At 38.1% G+C, this 25,841-nt stretch overlaps 1 pseudogene; it reads left to right on the top strand.

Annotated features, from left to right (window-relative positions):
* Positions 1 to 22,068: 22,068 nt before the first annotated feature.
* On the top strand, positions 22,069 to 24,719 carry LOC122031344 (annotated as a pseudogene).
* The last annotated feature ends 1,122 nt before the right edge of the window (positions 24,720 to 25,841 follow it).

The following is a 25,841-nucleotide window of genomic DNA, read 5'->3' as shown; positions in this document are numbered from 1 at the left end:
TCTTTAAACACAATCGGCTATTAAATGACTAAACATGCTATCTTTTTAGTTCAAGAGTAAAACACTAAACCTCTTATACTCGACCGACTTAAGTGCCAGCCGCCCCTATTCCGGACGACTTGTAATCCGGCTAGGTTGGTTCCAAGAGCTTTATGTTGGGTGATCAACGAAGCCAAGTGGGAAATGCATAAAAGTTCTTTTTAACTCCCCCAAGTAATCCTAGAACTTATCCTATTATCAAATTTCTTTTACTTAGCATATTTTTTTCTTAGTTATCTATTCAGGTTTTTGATGAATGACAAAGGGGGAGGGTTGGGGATTAAGTTAGCAAAGCAAACACCAAAATTCAAATAACACCAAAATTCAAATAACTAACACTGAAATAACTTAAATATTTGTCTATTGAATAACTTAAATATCATTTGTCTATTTATACTTGAATTTTTTTCCCTAACTTAATCCAGGTTGTCATTACATCAAAAAGGGAGAGATTGTTGGTGCAGTTTGCAATAACAGTCTAACTCGGGTTTTGATGAATGACAAGTAAGTTAAGTTAGGTTTTGTTGTGATCTAACTACTTGATTAAGTGTGCAGGAGAAGTTCAGATAGGTCGACGAGCTGACCGAATATCTGGTCGAAAATCTAGCTTGGTCAACGGGCCGACCGGATAACTAATATGAAGTCCAGATAGGTCGACGGACTGACCGGATATCTGGCAAGAAATCCAGCTAGATCAATGACCCGACCGGATAGTTGATATGAAGTCCAGACAGGTCAACAGGCTGACCGGATGTCTGGCAAGTTAGTAAGTTAAGGTAAGTCACTAGAGGAGAGTGACCTTGTGAGGACATATCCTGATTGAGGAGCAGTAGGCGTCAGTCCAGTTTAACTCCATTTAGGATCCCTAAACTAAAACCTTGACTAGTTCCTGGTCCTGGGAGGATAGTAACTAATTACTACTCTTTATTATTAATTACTATTGTCCTAATATTTATTTTGCAGGTTATTTGGACTAACGTTATTTTGCATGACAAAAGGAGCATATTTGCCTTCGGATGAATAGTATCCGAAGGCACCTTCAAGCAATGAAGGCACCTTCATGCTTTTCATAGAAGGCGCATTCCATGACTTTGGAAAGCGCCTTCCGTATCGTGAAATTTTGACCTCACCACGGATAAGTGTCGGGCTATTCGGGATCAAATTTAACCCATTGGAGGTGCCTTCAACGGCTATGGAAGGCGCCTTCCATGCCTTATATAAGGCAGTCTTGAGAAGGCATTCAAATAACATTAATATACAAGCTACTGCACATCCTTTTGAGCTTCTGACTGCCCCATGACTCTGCTGCGAAGCTGCTGCGCCCGACAACTGCTCTGAGAACTTCTGATCATGGCCAGTAGACCGACACCGACACACTAGTGCTCCTACTTCTATTTCTAAAAGTGTTGGTAACATTTTATTTGTGTACTTGATTACTGCAAAAGGATAAGTGCAATGTGTTGCACTTGTTCGAACTTTCTTTGTACTCGATTTCCTCTTCCAAAGGTACTCGATTATCCATTGATAGGTCTGTGGGACCTAGGTCTTGGAGTAGGAGTCGTTGAAAGCTCCGAACCAAGTAAACTACTTGTGTCTTTCTCGTGTCTTTTTAATTTCAATTTCATAGGTACTTTCCTCTGTGCATACTTGTGATTTTAAAACTAACAAAATGAGTTTTTGAAAACCACGTGATTCAACTCCCCCTCTCACGTGTGATCGATCTAACATTAATAACAAACGCTATTTTGTTTTTCATAAAACCACATCTTCTGCCCAACATCGAAGCATGTCCGCTTCTTCTGCTAAAGCCACGCCACGAGCACGCCGATATCGTTTCTACAGCCCCATGCAGTGGCAAGGTTGCCGACTACTACAATCAACTGTCGATCTTCCAATGTCGTTTCTAGCGCTAGCTAGCCAAGGACACCTATGGCTATCCTCTTGACTTGGTCACCAGTGTTTTACAACTGTTTCTATGTGACAAACATGTGGTGGTCAGTAGTCATCGGTTCTTTTTCTCTCAGGCGACATGTATTTCCCAACACCCAGCGATGGTGGTAGATCAAGACACTGTCACGATTTCACTTTCGATGACAGCTTTGTCGATGATTTCTTTGGCAATGAACATGTGCATACCATTCAAACAAATCTAAAGGTCTATATTTGTGAAGATCTCTTGGCTTATCATTTTAGGCATTTTAATATTACAAATTTACATGTATTACTACCTACATGCATAGATCTATATTTGTGATCTTGGCTTATCATGGTAACAAATCATGCAAGCAAAAAGATCCATCATGCATTCTTAGAACTGAGGGAACGCTCTGATACCATTGTTAATAGTTCTAAAGCATGAAAAATATATATAAATACAAAAGCTGCAAAACTCACAGTGATCTCCAGTAGTAGTCTTGATCTTTGCTTTTCGTACAAAATGAAAAACAACTCACAGTGATGCTCAGAGAAGAAGATCAATGAAGATATCAAAGAATAACTTGCTGTCGGAAGAATTATCACAAACGAATAGGAAAGCTCTTCAAGATTCCACGAGCCAAATCCCTCTCTACCGGATGTTCTCCTTGCTGATTACTTGCTCACTCCCTCTTATAATATTGTGCACATGGATGAACCTTGCACAGAGACCTTTCACATATGAGACGAACCCAACTTTGCACAAACCTCGTACACAACAAGCTCCCGTAAGCTCCCCTCTTCTTCTTTGGCTTGGACGCATATATTAGAGGAAGATGACTCTTCTTTTCCCTCTATTAATCGAGGAATTAAATGAGCTAGAAGGTGAAGAGGAAGGGGTGTCCTTTCATCTTCTTAACTCTAACAGAAGCAATACGGGCGCCTGGACTCGGTCGATGTCAATCCACATGGCAATGGTCCACTCAATGACTATGGATGATTTCAGGAATCTGGGTGCATGGAGTCAGCTGACGTGAATGTTGACTTGATCCATCTCAACAACGGTCTTCTATGACTTGGCCACCTAATCTAGGTGTCTGGAATCGATATAGGAGCCTAGAGCCCAGGCACCTAAAATATTTCCAGTCACCTCAAATGGGCAACCTCCATGTTGACTATTCTGTGATTTCCACTCGCCTGGGTGATGGTTTAATTGTTAGTATTAACCCTAGTACCAATTATGAGATGATTGTAAAGGCTCATTTTATATCATATATCATTATTAATAATAGGCAAAGTTGGTTATTATATTTATTTTAGTTCAGTGTTGATTGAATAAATATAATAATATCCTTGGGTAGTAGGTTCTTATATATAGTATATCAATTAGTTGAATTGATAGTGAGATATTGTAGAGAACACTATTAATTCTTCCTAGTCGAGCATTAATATACAAGCCGTCGAGACTATCATGTAGGTCAAAGGATGACTTAATCTTACAAGTCATAGATATGAGATATCAGGTTGACACATGAATATATATTAGAGAATATATACTAAATGACATGCCATGAGAATGTTTCATGGATCGTCGTATGAGTGCATAAACTTTCTCATGTGACTATTGGTATGAATAGTACTTAAACCTGAAGTCACTACAGTTCCCTACATAAGGAGTTGTATACTTTGGTATCGTCAAACATCACCCGTAACAGGGTGGACTATAAAGTCGATAACTAGGTATGTAATAAATTATGCGAAGGGATGTGAGTGATGTAGATGAGATCTATCCCTTCTATATGACGGTAGCGATATCTGTGGGTGTTAGTATTAGCCCTAGTACCAATAATGAGATGATTGTAAAGGGCTCCTTTTGTATCATATTTCATTTTTAATAAAGGCGAAGTTGGTTATTATATTTATTTCAATTTAGAGCCGAATGAATAAGTATAATAATTGTTAGTTAGAGTCCTAGAGCCAATCATTTGATGATTGTTGTATGGACTCATTGTATCATATTTCTTATGTATATAAAGACATTTGTTTATGGTTATTATACTTACTTGTATTGGTGCCAAATAACTAAGTATAATAGAGTCCTTGAGTAGAAGGTTCTTACCTATATCAATCGATTGGTTGAATCGATAGTGAGATGATATAGGGAACACTACTCTTAATCATTCCTAGTCAAGTATTAACATTCAGGGACAATGTTAATGTGACGAGACTAGCATGTAGGTCAACTCGAAGAATTGATCTCACAAGTCATGGATATAGAGATATCAAGTTGACACATGGATATGCATTGGTGAATGTATACTGAATGAACCGCCATGAGAAAGTCATGGATCGTTATATGAGTGTCATATATTTTCTCATGTGACTATTAGCATGACTATTAGTCCTTGGACCTAAAGTCACCATGGTTCCCTACATAAGGAGTTGCATACTTTGGCTTCATCAAACGTCACCCGTAACTGGGTGGACTATAAAGACGATTACTGGGTATGTAACAAATTATGCGGAGGGATGTGAGTGATGTATATGGGATCTATCCCTCCTATATAACGGGAGTGACATCATTATTCTTGATATAGTGAGACCACTAAGTGCATGGCCATGCCCAAATGAGTCAATATGAGATGTTGAGCTCATTTGATTGAGTGAGTCTACTTGGAGTTCAAGATTTAGATTGATTAGAGGATGACACGGTTTATGCCTCACATTGATCAATCTAGATGTCTAGGATAGAAGGACATTGTCACATATTGTGAAGAGTCATAATTTGTAGTCACAAGGTGATGTTGGATCTCAACATTCTCACAATTTGTAGTCACAAGGTGATGTTGGATCTCAACATTCTTGTAACTTGGGTAGTAATGATGTGTTGCTAGATACCGCTCATTACTTATGCTTCTAAATGGGTTTAGGAGCATTGCCAACATTACAAGAACTTAAAGGGTCAAACACAAAGGGCAATTAGATGGAAATTAGGTTCATTTAATGAACCAAGAGGATTTGGTTTATATGATGAACCAAATTGGATTAAGAGTAATCTAAATTAAACTAATTGAGTTGGACTCAATTTGGTTCATGTGTTAAATGAGTCTAATTTGGACTTAGACTCATTGAGCCAATTTAATTCAATGAATAGAGATTCATTAAATTAAAATTGACTTGAACCAATGGTTAGATTTGATCAACCATGGGAGAGAAGTGGTCAAGTTTGACTTGACTTGAGAGGAAGATGAATGGTCAAGTTTGACTTGACCATTGCCACCTCATTTGTGAGTTGACATTTAGTGGCTAATGATGATGTGCCACATCATCAAAGCTAGCACATGTGTGTGCAAACTCATGAGGGAGATCAAGATCCTTGACTCTTGATATCCCATGGAGGTTTACAAGCTTTGTGAAGTCACCGACCACTTTACTCTTGTGTGAGTTTCATTTTGGTTTTTGTAACCTCCTTCTTCTTCCTCCTCTCATCTTCTTCTCCCTCTCCTCCACCTTGGCCGAACCTTCAAAGGTGCTAGCACACCTTTTGTTTGGTTTTTCTCCACCTAATCGTTCGTGTGGATACTTATAGAGGAGTGTCCACTTGAACACTCTCGAAATCCAGCAAACTTGGACGAGCGGAATAAGCGAAGGGCTTCGCATCAAGGGTAATCTCTCTACAATATAGATCTAGTGTAGATCAAGGTTTAGAAAACATGTACACGAAAATTTTGTTTTATAACTTCGCACGGATCCGGTGGCATGGGATTTCGAGGTTTCCGCAATGCAAAAAGCGATTTTTGCTGCTCGAAAATCCCAGCAGTGGTATCAGAGCCACATGCGAAGTGTGTACATGTTTTATTTTAATTTTTATGAAAAATTAAGGATCTGTAAGTTTCTGTGATTTTATGATTTTTATGTATTTATGGGTATTTTTCTCGTAGAAGCGAAGCAACAAGTGTTTGGACACTTGTAGGCTTCGACTACCGAGAAACAGCTTCCAAATCGGCAAGGTCTCGCCCAAAATATTTTGGGACAACGGGCTAAGGTGCTATAAGATCATCATAGGACACTCGTGATATTCATTTCGCGAGAAGGGGTGCTGCCCCTAACTCCGCAAGAGGCATTGTCCCGCGATCACGCCCGAAAATCGTTAATCGGGACTGCTGGGAAGTTGCGACTCATAAAATTGTAAAAATATTAGAAAAAATTATAGAAATTTATGGAAATTACATAATTTAGAATTATATATCATTTTGTGATTGTCATGGCCCAAAGAACTCAATTTGATTGAAAATATGTGTTGTAATTCATAATATGGACTGCGTGTCATTTTGTGTGTTTGTGCGTGTTATACTTGATTCGCGACCTGCACGTCGTGCCTTCCTTTATTTTATATTCCTGTTGTAAATAGTTTAGACTCGAATGTAACTCGAGTTTCAAATTTGTAATGTACAAAATTGGAGCGGTGGAAGGCCCACTCGAGACGGAGTTACGAGGAGGGTGCGAGCAATACTGACGGTCAAAGGGAGGAGCTTGAAGAAGCTGTTGACCCTAGGTTGACCATCCGATCTTCTCATTGGCTTGATGTGATGCATGCTAGTAGAGTAATTAATTAATTGCTTGTGTGTGTATATGTGATGCATGCTAGTAGAGTAATTAATTAGTGCCTTAACGATTAGATTAGATCTAAATCACGTACATGATACACCTTAACGATTAGATTAGATCTAAATCGCGTATATGATACACATCGTCGATTAGATTAGATCTCAATCACATCAACTCGAAATGCCTACCATGCCGTGATATCACTACCTCGATCACATGTTGTTGTTAAATCTGCCAAAACAGAGCAACGCATATTATCTTGGTAGGGTGCGGAGGGACAATCTTGGTCCCGCCTATCAATGCATGGGTGAGTACAACTCAATTAGATTGAGTAACTAGTTAACTCAATTGGATCGAGTTTAACTATAGGCATTTTCCAATGTTTGGTAGATAGGTCGAAATCATATTTATATTAACTCTTGGGCGATTTAGCCAAAGCTAACTCAAGTTTTAATATAAATGCGGATCTTGATTCTATAAATAAGAGTTGCATAGAGATGTAATTGGTAATTAGTTACCTACTGATCATACTATGTCTTGGGCAATTTAGCCAAAGCTAACTCAAGGCGTAGCATGATGTGGATCTTGTCCCACACAAATTATAGCTAGTTGGTTAGTGTAACACCCCTAGAAAGCCTAGATAAGAAAGTAAGGATAATGAGAGTTTGAAGGTAGTGAAAAGAAGGTGTAAATATTCTAAGTTGAATATTAAGATGGGAAGGATTTAGATGATTACAACTTTATGAAAGAAAATAAAGTTGAGAATATAAATCATCTATATTTATAATACATGGAATTAATGTAAACAAAAGGAAGGAATATGAGATAATATATATGTGTATGAAATATTTATGCATAATGCATAATATGGTGATATATGAATTATTATGTACAAAAGAATATCAATAATATGTTAGAAGAGAAATAGGATTGAACCTTGGACCTCTTGTAAGGAACATGTATAGGATATCAAAGGGGATAGGAGAATTATTGATAAGGAGAGAAAGGACTAAGTAGTTAAGAATAAGAAAGGATTCTTTTTACTTAAAAGGAAAAGGAAGTAAAAAGAAGTAAAAATATACATAACCAAGTTGATCCTTGGTTCTCTTGTGGATGCATGTATATGTTAACCAAGTGTGATAGGAGAGGATATTGTAAGAGGAGAGATAGGAATTTTAATTAAAGGAAAGAAAAGAGAGAAATTAAAGGAAAGAAAAGAGAGAACTCAAGAAGCATTTCTCTAGAATATTCTTATCATTAAAGAGGAGAAATAAATAAGGAGGATGAATCAAGTCAAGTTTTCCTCCCCTCATTTTAGTATAAATAGGCATGGAGGGGTGGCTTCATCCTCAACTCACTCTCCTCCTCTTCCCCTAGAGGTGCCGAGACACTCCCTCTTTTCTTTCTTTCTTTTTGTTGCCGAGCAACACAAGAGGAAGAAGCCTCCTCTTCTTCCTCCTCTCCACCAAAAGACCTAGCCACTTCTTCCTCCATTGGTGCCGAGCAAAGCAAGCAAGGAAGAAAGGTCCACAAGCAAGTTCTCAACTCTAGGAAACTTAAGCAAAGAAGGTAAGCTTCCCCTCACCTGTGGTACAAGGCTTGTATGTGATTTTTGGATTTATAAGGATTAGAAAACCTAGGAAAGAATTTAAGAAAATTCGGCTAAAGAAAAGGTTTTCAAATCTAAGATGATTTAAACAAGACCTCATTTCATGATAAGATTTTCTATGCTATGTAGAAGGATTCTTTTCCATGATTTTATACTGATATGATGTATGATCAGAGGAGTATCTAACCCTAGGATTTAACCAAAAATATTTTAAAGAGGCTAGGAAGATTATTGTCTAACCAAACTAGTGCAAGGTTCCTTCTATGAAATGCTAAGGACCTTTCTATGGTTTTCTTGCTTGGAAATTAATTGGAACCAAAAGAAAACTCACTTGTATGCTTCGGACCAGAAAGGTTAAGGGTTAGAAAGACTAAACATGCTCCTATGATAGGATATAAAGTTTCTTAAAGGGTGTTCACATTGCTAGAAACTCATGAACTCTTTTTAGGGTTTTTCGGCCATGATAAAAGGGATAGCTTAGATTAGCCTAAAAAAAAATATTAATATGCTCAAGACCTCTGTGATATTATGATATGAAAGTTGATTAATGCTCTCATGTTTAATTGGAATGTAGAAAATTAGTTACATGATATAAGACATGTAAGATCACAAGAGTCCTAGCTTGTTTATGATCCAATTTTGTGTATGATGTTCTTAGTAACTTTTGCCATGATATTTACTTAGGCTTTCCATGCTTTAGGCCACTTAAGAAACCTAGCTTAAGGACTGGTAGATTTCAGCCATGAAGGAAAATAAAAGAAAAAGGGAAAGAAACCTAGGAAATGCTATACATAATGAGAAGAAATGAAATTATGTTATGTAATATGCCATGATATGCTATAGCATAGGAAATGCTATACATAATGAGAAGAAATGAAATTATGTTATGTAATATGCTATGATATGTTATAGCATAGGAAATGCTATACATAATGAGAAGAAATGAAATTATGTTATGTAATATGCCATGATATGTTATAGCATAGGAAATGCTATACATAATGAGAAGAAATGAAATTATGTTATGTAATATGCCATTATATGTTATAGCATAGGAAATGCTATACATAATGAGAAGAAATGAAATTATGTTACGTAATATGCCATGATATGTTATAGCATAGGAAATGCTATACATAATGAGAAGAAATGAAATTATGTTACGTAATATGCCATGATATGTTATAGCATAGGAAATGCTATACATAATGAGAAGAAATGAAATTATGTTACGTAATATGCCATGATATGTTATAGCATAGGAAATGCTATACATAATGAGAAGAAATGAAATTATGTTACGTAATGATATGTTATAGCATAGGAAATGCTATACATAATGAGAAGAAATGAAATTATGTAATGTAATATGCTATGATATGTTATAGCATAGGAAATGCTATACATAATGAGAAGAAATGAAATTATGTTACGTAATGATATGTTATAGCATAGGAAATGCTATACATAATGAAAAGAAATGAAAAAGGAAATGCATGAAAGATTGTTAGGGACATGATATGATAGTTATGCATGATAAGTTATTTTTGTATGGTTTGTACCAAGGGTGGGCTCCGTAAACGCCCCGGGGTCGATGGAGTAAGACTCGGGCCTCATCAGTAATGGGCCTCTGAATGCCCTAGGTCGATGGAGTAAGACTCGGGCCTAGTATGTATGCATGGTAGGGTTCAAGACTTGCTACCTTGGACCTACCTATGAAGCGCGCGCATTATGTATGTGGTACAAACCGGGATCCCCTCTAATGATGATATTAATTTCAAGTACTTATAAGTATAAGTTTTCAAATTCATGATGCATTGCCTACATATGTGCTTGAATTATCTGATGATTAGATATAATGTCATGTGATATTATGATATGAATATGAATATGATACCCTTGTATGTCGTATGCTTATGATACCTCGCATGTTATTGATATGCAATGATATGAATTCGGTTTTAGTGAGTAGGAAAGGAACTTACTGAGCCATGAGTGCTCATAGCTTACTTTCCTTGTACCGCAGATATGGGGGACGGATATTCGGAACGACGGAGCAGCAGGAGGAGCAGATAGTGATGTGTGTGGTGGTGGCTCGGCAAGAACGATTCGGACAAGTTAATATTTTTAGTTATATGGTCAATATATGCACATTCGAACTAATCAGAATATGTGATATCATGCTTATTTAAATAAAAGGAATGATTTAAAATTTTCCGTTATTATAGTATAACTAAAGCATGTACGTAAGTAGTATAAGATCGTAGCGCCGCCCTTGGGTAAGAAGGGTGGCGTTTTTACAACGTTTTGCCAGCTCACTACACACACATCAAGCTCCTTCCTGTCGCTCCAAGTAAGTACAGTTGCTTAATTTATTTATATGCAAAAAATTAGTACGATACTCTAGGATACATGAATAATAGCCTAGGAAAGATACCTTAAGCTATACCCTAGAGAAGGGTGCATGATGACAAGTATGTGTTAAAAATAGTATGATACTCTAGGATGCATGAATGGTAGCCTAGGAAGGATACCTTAAGTTATACCCTAGAAAATGGTGCAAGATGATAAGTAGGTGATATTCTAGGATGCATGAATGGTAGCCTAGATACAAGAACCTTAGGCTATAACATAAGAGGAATAATGAATCTTTAAAATCTTGTAGAAATGGACTATATCCCGTTCGAATACGATCCCAAGGATGTAGAATATTTTGGCGAATACCTCGAGTTCGCGGATGAACCCGATATGCTGGAATACTTCGACAATTATGTGAGTGACTCGGAATCTCCGGAACACGACGAGTTCGGAGAGGAAGATCTCGAGGAAATCGAGGAAGGGAATTCGGACGATAATGAAGATGAAGATTCAGAAATTATGGAATATTATGAAGGAGAGAACGAGTTTCCTGAGATGGGCGAGGATGAATTTAACCTTGCTGAATACATGGAAATGGGTTTCAACCCCAACGATATAATAGACTTCGAGTGGGGACTGAACAACCTCGAGGGGGAACTAAACGAAGACCCGATGGAACCGGACGAACATGTTGAAGAAGACGAGGGAATGGATGAAGAGACAATAATCGACCCGGAAGAGGCATCAGAGATTCAACCTCCGATAATGCCTGATCCACCCCAGAATGATCTGGGCAAGTCGATACAGGTTGGGTTGATGATGACTACTGCTATCATGTCCTTTATGGCAGGAGTAGTCACAACCTACCTGGCCTTTTAAGAGAAGAAGTTATGAACAAAAAAATGTAATAAAAGCTTTTGATGAATAAAAAGAGTAGAAATGGTATCAATTTAGGCATGAGTCAAGTAAGAATGATAATACCATCGGTTAGATCTTGATGCGTATGAATGGTAAGGTAATCTAAAGATGATATGACAACCTAAGAAAGAATACCTCAACGATAACCCAAACATGGCATGAAACCTAGACATGATATTCATGCATAAATGATAACTTAGACTAAACTTATTATCATTTAGGAAAATAAGTATGACTAGAAGACGAAATGCCAGAACGGAGGAGACCGTACCTCCACCTGATTGGGCACATGTAGTTACTGAGCTACAACGACAGCTTACGGAACAGCAACAGATGATTGCTGCCATGATGAATCAACAAGGGAATCCTGCTACCCCAAATCAGAATAATACGCCAACTATACCAGTAGTTGAACCGGAGCTAGTAGCAGCACCGGTACCACTAGTGAATCTGGCACCGGTAGTTCGTCAAGAAGCGTATCTGATCTAGTGGCAAAGACTGAGGCCAGAGAAATTCTCTGGTACTTGTGAAGCATGGGACGCACAAGCTTGGTTTAAGACAATGGAGAGCATGATAGAACTATTGGACTGGCCTGAGCATGAAAAGGTCAAATGCGTATCATTCTGTCTCACAGGAGACGCCCGAATGTGGTGGGACAGAGTGAAAGTGAAAAGACCAGTAAACCAAATGAGTTGGGCAGATTTTGAGACAGAATTCTTCGAAGAATTCTTCCACACTCGGGTGACAAGTAGGCACTATGATGAATTCACCGAATTTCGGCAAGGTGACCTAACGGTAGAAGAAGCGATGAAAAGATTCAACCGCCTGGCACGACTATGCCCGGAATTAGTTAGGACGGAGGGAGAAAGGGTCAGGCTTATGCTAAAGATGCTCAGACCCGAGATAGCACTTAATGTGGCCGGCGGAGTTAACAGGCCGCGGACCACAGAGGAGTTAATTAGTAGTGCCCTGAATACTGAACACTACCTGAAGGCACTAGGCAAGGACAAGAAGCAAGCTCAGATGGAAGAACTGGAAAATATCAAGGCCAACTGGAAAGGGAACCACGGTGGAAAGGGAAAGCGACGGAACGACACTAAGAATGGTCCATCCAACAAGCAGCTCAAGTTTTCTCAGTGCAATACATGTGGGAAGAAACATCCAGGAACATGTCGTACGAGCACTAATAAGTGTTACAACTGTGGGATAGAGGGTCATAAAGCAAAAGACTGTCGTAAGGGCAAAATTAAATGCTACGACTGTGGACTGGAAGGACATCTATCTAGAGACTGCCCTACCAAAACTAAAGCACCACAGTATGTTCTGAATCAAGGTGGTCCCGCAAGGTTACACCAACTGCAGACTTCTATTGAGGGACCTTCAATGAGTCAAGGGAGATTGGAAGCTCCACCAATGTCTAAGGAATCTGAGCAGAAATTGTCATTCTAAGTTCGGGGACGAACTTTCAATAAGTAGGGGAGTATGTAACACCCCTAGAAAGCCTAGATAAGAAAGTAAGGATAATGAGAGTTTGAAGGTAGTGAAAAGAAGGTGTAAATATTCTAAGTTGAATATTAAGATGGGAAGGATTTAGATGATTAAAACTTTATGAAAGAAAATAAAGTTGAGAATATAAATCATCTATATTTATAATACATGGAATTAATGTAAACAAAAGGAAGGAATATGAGATAATATATATGTGTATGAAATATTTATGCATAATGCATAATATGGTGATATATGAATTATTATGTACAAAAGAATATCAATAATATGTTAGAAGAGAAATAGGATTGAACCTTGGACCTCTTGTAAGGAACATGTATAGGATATCAAAGGGATAGGAGAATTATTGATAAGGAGAGAAAGGACTATGTAGTTAAGAATAAGAAAGGATTCTTTTACTTAAAAGGAAAAGGAAGTAAAAAGGTAAAATATACATAACCAAGTTTTGATCCTTGGTTCTCTTGTGGATGCATGTATATGTTAACCAAGTGTGATAGGAGAGGATATTGTAAGAGGAGAGATAGGAATTTTAATTAAAGGAAAGAAAAGAGAGAAATTAAAGGAAAGAAAAGAGAGAACTCAAGAAGCATTTCTCTAGAATATTCTTATCATTAAAGAGGGGAAATAAATAAGGAGGATGAATCAAGTCAAGTTTTCCTCCCTCATTTTAGTATAAATAGGCATGGAGGGTGGCTTCATCCTCAACTCACTCTCCTCCTCTTCCCCTAGAGGTGCCGAGACACTCCCTCTTTTCTTTCTTTCTTTTGTTGCCGAGCAACACAAGAGGAAGAAGCCTCCTCTTCTTCCTCCTCCTCTCCACCAAAAGACCTAGCCACTTCTTCCTCCATTGGTGCCGAGCAAAGCAAGCAAGGAAGAAAGGTCCACAAGCAAGTTCTCAACTCTAGGAAACTTAAGCAAAGAAGGTAAGCTTCCCCTCACCTGTGGTACAAGGCTTTTATGTGATTTTCGGATTTATAAGGATTAGAAAACCTAGGAAAGAATTTAAGAAAATTCGGCTAAAGAAAAGGTTTTCAAATCTAGGATGATTTAAACAAGACCTCATTTCATGATAAGATTTTCTATGCTATGTAGAAGGATTCTTTTCCATGATTTTATACTGATATGATGTATGATCAGAGGAGTATCTAACCCTAGGATTTAACCAAAAATATTTTAAAGAGGCTAGGAAGATTATTGTCTAACCAAACTAGTGCAAGGTTCATTCTATGAAATGCTAAGGACCTTTCTATGGTTTTCTTGCTTGGAAATTAATTGGAACCAAAAGAAAACTCACTTGTATGCTTCGGACCAGAAAGGTTAAGGGTTAGAAAGACTAAACATGCTCCTATGATAGGATATAAAGTTTCTTAAAGGGTGTTCACATTGCTAGAAACTCATGAACTCTTTTTAGGGTTTTTCGGCCATGATAAAAGGGATAGCTTAGATTAGCCTAAACAAAAATATTAATATGCTGAAGACCTCTGTGATATTATGATATGAAAGTTGATTAATGCTCTCATGTTTAATTGGAATGTAGAAAATTAGTTACATGATATAAGATATGTAAGATCACAAGAGTCCTAGCTTGTTTATGATCCAATTTTGTGTATGATGTTCTTAGTAACTTTTGCCATGATATTTACTTAGGCTTTCCATGCTTTAGGCCACTTAAGAAACCTAGCTTAAGGACTGGTAGGTTTCGGCCATGAAGGAAAATAAAAGAAAAAGGGAAAGAAACCTAGGAAATGCTATACATAATGAGAAGAAATGAAATTATGTTATGTAATATGCCATGATATGTTATAGCATAGGAAATGCTATACATAATGAGAAGAAATGAAATTATGTTATGTATTATGCCATGATATGTTATAGCATAGGAAATGCTATACATAATGAGAAGAAATGAAATTATGTTATGTAATATGCCATGATATGTTATAGCATAGGAAATGCTATACATAATGAGAAGAAATGAAATTATGTTATGTAATATGCTATGATATGTTATAGCATAGGAAATGCTATACATAATGAGAAGAAATGAAATTATGTTATGTAATATGCCATGATATGTTATAGCATAGGAAATGCTATACATAATGAGAAGAAATGAAATTATGTTACGTAATATGCCATGATATGTTATAGCATAGGAAATGCTATACATAATGAAAAGAAATGAAATTATTTTACGTAATATGCCATGATATGTTATAGCATAGGAAATGCTATACATAATGAGAAGAAATGAAATTATGTTATGTAATATGCCATGATATGTTATAGCATAGGAAATGCTATACATAATGAGAAGAAATGAAATTATGTTACGTAATATGCCATGATATGTTATAGCATAGGAAATGCTATACATAATGAGAAGAAATGAAATTATGTTATGTAATATGCCATGATATGTTATAGCATAGGAAATGCTATACATAATGAGAAGAAATGAAATTATGTTACGTAATATGCCATGATATGTTATAGCATAGGAAATGCTATACATAATGAAAAGAAATGAAATTATGTTATGTAATATGCCATGATATGTTATAGCATAGGAAATGCTATACATAATGAGAAGAAATGAAATTATGTTACGTAATGATATGTTATAGCATAGGAAATGCTATACATAATGAAATGAAATGAAAAAGGAAATGCATGAAAGATTGTTAGGGACATGATATGATAGTTATGCATGATAAGTTATTTTTTTTGTATGGTTTGTACCAAGGGTGGGCTCCGTAAATGCCCCGGGGTCGATGGAGTAAGACTCGGGCCTCGTCAGTAATGGGCCTCTGAATGCCCTAGGTCGATGGAGTAAGACTCGGGCCTAGTATGTATGCATGGTAGGGTTCAAGACTTGCTACCTTGGACCTACCTATGAAGCGCGCGCATTATGTATGTGGTACAAACCGGGATCCCCTCTAATGATGATATTAATTTCAAGTACTTATAAGTATAAGTTTTCAAATTCATGATGCATTGTCTACATATGTGCTTGAATTATCTGATGATTAGATATAATGTCATGTGATATTATGATATGAATATGAATATGATACCCTTGTATGTCGTATGCTTATGATACCTCGCATGATATTGATATGCAATGATATGAATTCGGTTTTAGTGAGTAGGAAAGGAACTTACTGAGCCATGAGTGCTCATAGCTTACTTTCCTTGTACCGCAGATATGGGGGACGGATATTCGGAACGACGGAGCAGCAGGAGGAGCAGATTGTGATGTGTGTGGTGGTGGCTCGGCAAGAACGATTCGGACAAATTAATATTTTTAGTTATATGATCAATATATGCACATTCGAACTAATCAGAATATGTGATATCATGCTTATTTAAATAAAAGGAATGATTTAAAATTTTTCGCTGTTATAGTATAACTAAAGCATGTACGTAAGTAGTATAAGATCGTAGCGCCGCCCTTGGGTAAGAAGGGTGGGCGTTTTACAGTTAGAATCTAGTAAGTGTGGTTTGACCACATCACTGATTTGATTCTACAAAAGTTTTATAATTCAGTGGCAGCATCGTTTAATTAAAAGCCTAATTAAATGATTAATAGAATATGATATTTATTTTCTGTATTTTTCTGTTGTAGATTGTCATGTCATCAAACACGAACTTCTTCTCCCTGCGTTCTGTCCTTGATAAGGACAAGCTCAATGGAGCTAACTTCCTGGACTGGTACAGGAACCTGAGAACCATTTTCCCGAGGCACCTCCTGCCACTGCTACACGAGCTGACCGAGATGCTTACAAGAAGCATCAAGATGACGCATTAGATGTGTCATGTCTAATGCTCGCGACCATGAACTCTGAGCATCAGAAGCAACATGAGTTGATGGGTGTTTATGATATAGTTGAACATCATCATCAACTATATCAAGGACAAGCGAGACACGAGAGATTCGAGATCTCTAAGGCACTGTTTCAGTGCAAGATGCAAGACAGGACTCCCATAGGCCCATATGTACTCAAGATGATTGGGTACATAGCAAACCTATAGAGGTTGGGATTCCCACTTGGCCAAGAGCTGGCCACTGACCTGATCTTGCAATCCTTGCCAGATAGCTATAGTCAATTTATTCTAAATTGCAACATGAACGAAATTGACAAGCCATTGCCCGAGCTGCTTAGCATGTTAAGAACTGCTGAGCTCAACCTTAAGAAGGTTAAGCCCAACTCTGTTTTGATGGTTCAGAAACACAAGGGCAAGGGCAAGCCCAAAGGTAAATGAAAGTCCCAAGCCAAGGGTAAAGGTAAGGCACTGAAACCTAAAGGAGGGGTTGCCAAGGATGCTACCTGCTTCCACTGCGGTCAGACCGGGCACTGGAAGAGGAACTGCAAAGTGAAGATCTTAAGAAGAAGAGAAGTGAGACTTCCACTATAGGTATATATGTTATAGAAGTCAATCTATTTATTTCTTCATCATGAGTATTAGATACCGGATGTGCTTCTCACATTTGTACTAATGTACATGCGCTGAGAAATAGCAGAGCATTGACGAAGGGCGAGGTGGACCTACACGTAGGCAATGGAGCACGGGTTGCTGCTGTTGCTGTAGGAATTTATTCTCTATCTCTGCCCTCTGAGCTTGTACTAGAATTGGATGATTGTTGTTATGTGTCTGCTCTGACTAAGAACATTATATTAGTTTCTTGTTTAGACAAGAAAGGCTTTTCATTTATAATAAAGAAAAAATGTTGTTTAGTTTATTTAAATGATATGTTCTATTGTAGTGCACCTCTGATGAACGGACTCTATATTCTAGACCTTGAGAACCCTATCTATAATATAAGTACTAAGAGGTTCAAGTCAAATGACATGAACCAAATCTATATCTGGCACTGTCGCTTAGGCCATATAAATGACAAATGCTTATCCCAACTCCATAAAGATGGTTTGCTGGACTCATTTGATTTTGAATCTTATGAGACATGCGAGTCATGCCTACTGGGCAAGATGACCAAGACTCCCTTTAGTGGACACAGCGAGAGAGCGACTGACTTGTTAGGACTTATACATAGTGATGTATGTGGCCCTTTCAATGTCGTTGCTAGAGGTGATTATAGAAACTTCATTACATTTACTGATGACTTCAGTAGATATGGTTATATGTATTTGATGACACATAAGTCAAAATTCTTTGAAAAGTTCAAAGAATTCAAGAATAAAGTACAAAACCAGCTTGGCAAGAGTATTAAGATACTTTAATTAGATCGAGGTGGAGAATACCTTAGCCATGAGTTTCGTGACTATCTAGCTAAGTGTGGGATTCTATCCCAGCTCACTCCTCCTGGAACACCATAGTGGAATGGAGTATTCGAAAGGAGGAATCGTACCCTATTACATATGGTACGAGTCACACAGTTCTTCCTATATCTCTTTGGGGCTATGCTCTGGACACAGCAGCCTTCATACTCAACCGTGTTCCATTCAAGGCTGTGATAAAGACACCATATTGGATATGGACTAGGAGAGATGCCCAGGTGTCTTTTATGAGGATTTGGAGTTGTGAGACTTACATTCGACGGCAAGTCTCGGACAAACTGGGACCCAAATCCGATAAGTGCTATTTTATTGGATATCCCAAGGAACGAAGGGATATTACTTCTACATTCCCAGTCAGCACAAAGTAGTTGTGGCTAAGACTGGGGTATTTCTAGAAAGAGACTTTGTTTCTAGAAAAACTAGTGGGAGTACGTTCAATCTTGAAGAAGTTCAGGATATGGACCATAGCACTGAAGCCTTGATGGAAATTAAACTGGAACCACAAAGTGTTGTGGATGATGAGATTGTTCCACAAGGAGTTGAGGAACAACAACCAGTTCAAGTAGACGTACCTCTTCGCAGGTCTGATAGGGTACGTCGTCAGCCTGAGAGATACTCATTTCTTTTGTCTGACCATGATAATGTTGTGCTTATTGAGGATGAGCCTACCTCCTATCAGGAAGCTGTGATGAGCCCAGATTCTAAGAAATGGCTAGAGGCCATGAGATCCGAGATGAAATCCATGTACACTAACCAAGTATGGACTTTGGTTGATCCACCTGAAGGGATTAAACCCATTGGGTGTAAGTGGATATTTAAGATAAATACTGAGATGGATGGACTTATTTATAAGGGTCGCTTGGTAGCTAAAGGTTTCAAACAAATTCATGGTATTGACTATGATGAGACCTTTTCTCCAGTAGCGATGTTTAAGTCTATTCGGATCATGCTTGCTATTGCATCATACCACGATTATGAGATCTGGAAGATGGATGTCAAAACTGCGTTTCTGAATGGAAACCTGCTCGAGGATGTGTACATGACACAACCTGAGGGTTTTGTAGATCCACAGCATACTGGCGGAGTATGCAAGCTGCATAGGTCCATTTATGGACTAAAGCAAGCTTTTCGGAGCTGGAATCTTCGATTCGATGATGCAATCAAACAGTTTGGTTTCATCAAGAATGAAGATAAACCTTGTGTCTACAAGAAGGTTGTAGGGAACACAGTTGTCTTCCTAGTATTGTATGTGGATGACATACTACTCATTGGGAATGACATCCCTTTGCTTCAGTCTGTAAAGACTTGGCTGGGGAATTGTTTCTTAATGAAGGACTTAGGTGAAGCAGCCCGCATTCTAGGTATAAAGATATATAGAGATAGATCTAAGAGATTGCTTGGCCTAAGTCAGAGTACATACATTGATAAGGTATTAGTACGAGTTGCCATGCAGAACTCCAAGAAGGGATTTCTGTCGATGTCACATGGTGTGAGTCTTTCGAAGACTCAAGGTCCCTCTTCTAGAGAGGAGAGAGACCGCATGGATCAGATACCTTATGTTTCAGCCATAGGATCTATCATGTATGTCATGCTATGTACTAGTCCTGATGTCTCGTATGCTTTGAGCATGACGAGCAGATAGCTGTCAGATCCAGGTGAAAGTCATTGGATAGCGGTCAAGAATATTCTTAAATACTTGAGAAGGACTAAAGAATATTTTTTGATTTATGGAGGCGATGATGAGCTAACTGTAAAGGGTTACAGTGATGCCATCTTCCAAACTGACCAGGATGATTATCGATCGCAGTCAGGGTTCGTGTTTTGCATAAATGGTGGTGCTGTGAGCTGGAAGAGTTCGAAGCAGGACACAGTTGCTGATTATACAACAGAAGCCGAGTATATTGCTGTATCAAAAGCAGAAAAGGAGGCAGTTTGGATCCGTAAGTTCATTACTGAGCTTGGGGTGGTTCCTAGCATAGCTGATCCATTTGAGCTCTATTGTGACAACAATGGAGCAATTGCACAGGCTAAGGTACCTCGCTCACACTAGCGAACCAAACACATACTACGGTGCTTCCATCTCATTCGAGAGATTATCGATAGAGGAGATGTGAATATTTGCAGAGTACCCACAGAGGCTAACATCGCAGATCCCTTGACCAAGGCTTTGGCACAGAGAAAGCATGATGGTCACACTAGGTCATTAGGCCTTAGAGCCTACACTGATTGGCACTAGTGCTAGTGGGAGATTGTTAGTTAAAGCCCTTGAGCCAATCATTTGATGATTGTTGTATGAACTCATTGTATCATATTTCTTATGTATATAAAAGCATTTGTTTATGGTTATTATACTTACTTGTATTAGTGCCAAATAACTAAGTATAATAGCGTCCTTGAGTAGAAGGTTATTACCTATATCAATCGATTGGTTGAATCGATAATGAGATGATATAGGGAACACTACTCTTAATTATTCCTAGTTAATGCAACGAGACTAGTATGTAGGTCAACTCGATGACTTGATCTCACAAGTCATGGATATAGAGATATCAAGTTGACACATGGGTATGCATTGGAGAATGTATACTAAATGACCTGCCATGAGAAAGTATCATGGATCGTTATATGAGTGTCATATACTTTCTCATGTGGGTATTAGTATGACTATTAGTCCTTGGACCTGAAGTCACCATGGTTCCCTACATAAGGAGTTGCATACTTTGGCTTCTTCAAACGTCACCCGTAACTGGGTGGACTATAAAGGCGATTACTGGGTATGTAACAAATTATGCGGAGGGATGTGAGTGATGTAGATGTGATCTATCCCTCCTATATAATGGGAGTGACATCATTATTCTTGATAGAGTGAGACCACTAAGTGCATGGTCTTGCCCAAATGAGTCAATATGAGATGTTGAGCTCATTTGATTGAGTGAGTCTACTTGGAGTTCAAGATTTAGATTGATTAGAGGATGACACGGTTTATGCCTCACATTGATCAATCTAGATGTCTAGGATAGAAGGGCATTATCACATATTGTGACACTACAAGAAAAACCTCATTTAACAACACTCAAACGACAACGGTTTTATACCAAATCGTTGTCTTTTTGTCTTTTAACAACGGTTTTAACAAAAACCGTTGTCTTTTAGTAATTTTTTTGGCCTATGACAACGGTTTTTAAAAACCGTTGTCTATTTATATTTTTTTGGGGCTACGACAACGGTTTTTAAAGGCTACGACAACGGTTTTTTAAAACTATTGTCTATGTGCGCTTCTTTCGCCGCTTTTTCCCCCTTCGCCATTTTTTGCCGCGACGTTTTTTCTTTCCCTCTCCCCGAAATTTTTTGCCGCCGTATTCCATCCCTTTACCTTCTCGATCCAAGCCCCTTCTCCTTTCCTCTCCACGCCCTAAACTCGTCGCCCCTTCTTTGCTCCGCCTCCTCCCTTCTGCCGTCCGCTTCCACCGCTCCGTTTCCACTACCACTCTACACCTCTGACTGCACACTCGTAGGTCCTCCCTCTTCACCTCTTCCGCCTCTGCCCCTGCCATCACAACCACCATCTCCGTCGGAGACAATCTTCCTGACGCCAACCTCTCTTACTTCGGCTATGATGGGGAGCTCCAGACCGTCACCATCTCTGATCTCACCAAGAGCAAGAAAGCCATCTTCTTCACCGTCCCGAGGCCTTTACGCCGACGTGAAACTAGTGCTCGTACTCGTGATTCACTTTCTTCCTGATATATTTGGTTCCCCTGCTTCTATTTAAGCCTCCAGCTAGCGCGAATTACTCCACTCAGCTGTTTAATGATGGCTTTTTCTTCGTTTTCTTCTAATGGTTTGGCGTTTCTGCTGCTGCTTGCAATGGCTCTGGTGGATTCAGCTCGGGGCTGTGTTTTCTACGCCGGAGGAAAAGATGGATGGGTGCTGCATCCCTCGGAGAGCTACGGGCATTGGGCCGAGAGAAATTGGTTTCAAGTCAATGACTCCATTGGTTTGTGACTTTGTGATCTTTTGTTTAGTTTTTGTAGTTGAATTTTGAGTTATGGAGTGATTCTGTTTTTTTTTTTTTGCAGTTTTTAAGTACAAGAAGGGGGAGGACTCTGTTTTGGTGGTGGCGGAGCAAGACTTTGATTCGTGCGACGTGAGCAACCCGATCCGGAAGCTCGATGGCGGCGACTCCCGGTTTGTGTTCGAGCGGTCGGGGCCGTTTTTCTTCGTCAGCGGAGCGCCGGGGAGGTGTGAGCGCGGGCAGAAGCTGGCAGTGGTGGTGATGGCCGTGTGACGACCACGCTGGCCGCCCGTCTCGACCCCGCCGGTCCTGCCTCCGACCCCTGCTTCTTCGCCACCTCGATGGGCACCTCAGTATCCGCCTCTGCTTCCTCCGTCGGCGACTTTGCCGCCTGAAAGTTCCGGCGCCCCTATTCTATCTCCGACGCCTCCGCCGACCCTGCCAACTCCAACCGGAGGGACCTCAGTCCCCGTGCCGTCTCCGGTGCCGGCTCCTTCCGACCACGCAGTGACCGGCGCCGCCGGTATTACCTCCGCGAAGTCCGTTCTTAGAACATTGATGATAATTATCGGAATTGTGTTTCTTGTTTGATTTTTTTTTCCTTTTACCCTTTGTTGATTGGTTGTTATATAATAAAATGGTTTTTTAATTTATATATATATATATATGAATTTTATTTGTAGTTTATACGAGAAAACAAATTCGAATTGTGATCAACCCCTTATATGAATTAATCTAAATTATATATTTTAAATCTAAATTATGGTTATACTAGTTCCATGTGTTAAACCTCTTTATACTAGTGCTCGTACTCGTGATTCACTTTCTTCCTGATATATCTTAACATTGTATATTTCTAGTATAGCATGGCAGTAAGGAAGTATTTATATTGCATTTTGATTTTTTTGGTTGGTTAAATGATGTAGTCCAGTTTTTCTTTCTAGGTCTAAGATTTTACTTCTGTTTCTTTTTTTTTTTTGAAAAGTCTTGGACCAATTGTCTTCTGCATTATATAGAGCCTAGTGGACTTGCAACAAATCAATCAAGCAAAGAAGAGGTTGATTCCTGCTCGATATTTGTTGGCAATGTGAGTTTTTCTAGTTCTCTGTTGTCTAATTGTTGTTACTGGTTTACTGTGGGCATCACATGATATTTGCATATAATTTGATATTGTTGTGTTCTATATCTTGGATTGTTTCTTAGTGGACCCTTGAGCCTTATTTATCCATAATTCTATGGACTAATCTAATTAGTTAAATTCACAATGTTTATTTTTCAGGTTATTGAATATTTTTCCTATATCTACAAATGTTGTCTTAGGGACCTCTATTTAGATACACTACTTCAAACTGTAATGATGTTGTTGTGGATGTTAGATTCTAGTATTATTTGGCATATTAATGCTTTGATTTACCTTCCCTCTTTTTCTTTTTTGGTGCCGTATTACTTGAATGTGGTACATGCAAAGAGTGCCTACTATAATGTTCAAGTTCTCAAAACTGTGTTTGTTCTCATTAGAAGTTTGATAATTTGTAGTAACATTGTTATGGTTTGGCTGAATTTAAGTGGTTCAATGATTAAAATTTGGTATTATTGTCCTTGTACCAGACATCTTCAATTCGTCTTTATAGTAGATCCATACAAAAGTTATGTCCTATAAGATTGTACAGAGTAACATTGAACTCCAGTTACCGTTAGCTTGTACTTGAAAAAATTACCAAAGAAAAAAAAGGGAAAAAGATTATTTAAAACAAAGAATTATTTGAAATATATATATATATATATATATATATATATATATATATATATATATATGCCCAAGTTACTGAGGATTCTCGACTTGCACCTTATTAGAATTTTGTAATATATAGTCTATGCTAAGGCTATCTTTTTTGTTTGATACTTGTTCCGAATTGGATAGGGTTGTTGTCTTCTATTAGAGAATTTTGGTTTCTTATTCTTAGCATCAACAGTCACACTGTAACTATTTGTCATTGATTGTTATGTTTTATACATATAGAATTCTTCTAAAACCTCTAACAGCAAGTGATTTAGTAGCAATATCTTGAGTTGGGAAGTGATATTCATGTTGATATTTCTATTAAACTGAAGGTTGATTATGGTTGCACCCCTGAAGAGGTTCAACAGCATTTTTAGTCATTTGGTATTGTTAACAGAGTCACCATTCTCACTGACAGAAACGGTCAGCCAAAGGGTTTTGCTTATGTCGAATTCTTGGAAGTTGAGGCAGTCCAAGAAGCCTTTTGGTTGCATGAGTCTGAGCTTCATGGTCGTCCAATCAAGGTTTGTCTATTTAATCTCAAGTATTTTTCTTACCAACACACTTTTAAATTCTTATTAACAGTAACGTTGGTTTTTCTAACAACAAGATGAATGCTTTGTTTCAGGTTGCCGCCAAACGAACCAACATTCCAAGGCTGAAGCAGTTCCGTCCTCTGTGACATAATCCCTACCCGATGTATTCATATAGCAGGCCTCACATGCCATCCTGATGTCGGGTTTGTTGACAAAGAAGCAGTCGCAGTTACCAGTGTGTCTCGGAAGGCAACTTTCTACAATAGACCAAGCTCTACGGACTTCATAAATGTCCATGACATTTTTCTTGAATGTGATCATGATTCAGTAAGCTTCCAGAAGATAATATAGTGTTGTTTGATCAAAGATTTTGATGCATTACTTTTACTGCCTTTGTTTAGATCATATACCTTGGGAAGTCTGTTGAACCAACAATATACACTACAACAAAAATATTAAAAGACAACGGTTAAAAACCGTTGTCGTAGACCCTTTAAAACTGTTGTAATTGGCAGTGTTGTTAAAAGTGGGGGGCTACGACAACGGTTTTAAACCGTTGTCTTTGAATGAAAAGACAACGGTTTTACAACTATTTTAAACCGTTGTCTTTGAATGAAAAGACAACGGTTTAAAACCGTTGTTATTTAGAGCATTTTTACTACAGTTATAATCGGTTTTGGGGCTACGACAACGATTTTTAACCGTTGTCTTTGAGTGTGATAGACAACAATAACAATTTTAAACTGTTGTCTTTTGAATTATTATCTTTTAATACCAATATATCATATTTGAATTTAAATATATAATAAAGAATCATAATCAAGAAAGAATATTCCCCACATCAATATCATTCAAAATGTTACTTATACAAGAATTACAATCATAAAAGAAAAAATATGTCTCATATTCAAATAAAATTTATCCCAATACAAATAAACAAATAAACTCCATTTGCAACTAATGAACAATAGCCAAAAGACTAGAAACTTGTGATGGTGGTTTATGTCATGTAGGATTGCACTTAATTATTGTCAACTCAAATCCCATCACAATCTTCAACTTGTAAGATTTCATTGGAATCCTCTTTCCAGCTTGCTGATTCTTTCATGCCAACTTTTTCCAATATTATTGATCATTAGTTCCATAATAAATCTAGTCTTCTCCATACCAGCACCATCAAAAAGTCCAATCTTTCTACCCCTTTGATAAGGCACTAGGAGATCAACAACGTATTGATATTAAAAGAAATACACTA

The sequence above is a fragment of the Zingiber officinale genome, chromosome 11A, assembly GCF_018446385.1.
Source record: "Zingiber officinale cultivar Zhangliang chromosome 11A, Zo_v1.1, whole genome shotgun sequence".
In the NCBI taxonomy this organism is placed as follows: Eukaryota; Viridiplantae; Streptophyta; class Magnoliopsida; order Zingiberales; family Zingiberaceae; genus Zingiber; species Zingiber officinale.
Note: the sequence above shows the minus strand (reverse complement) of the source record. Positions and strands in the feature narration are given on the sequence as shown.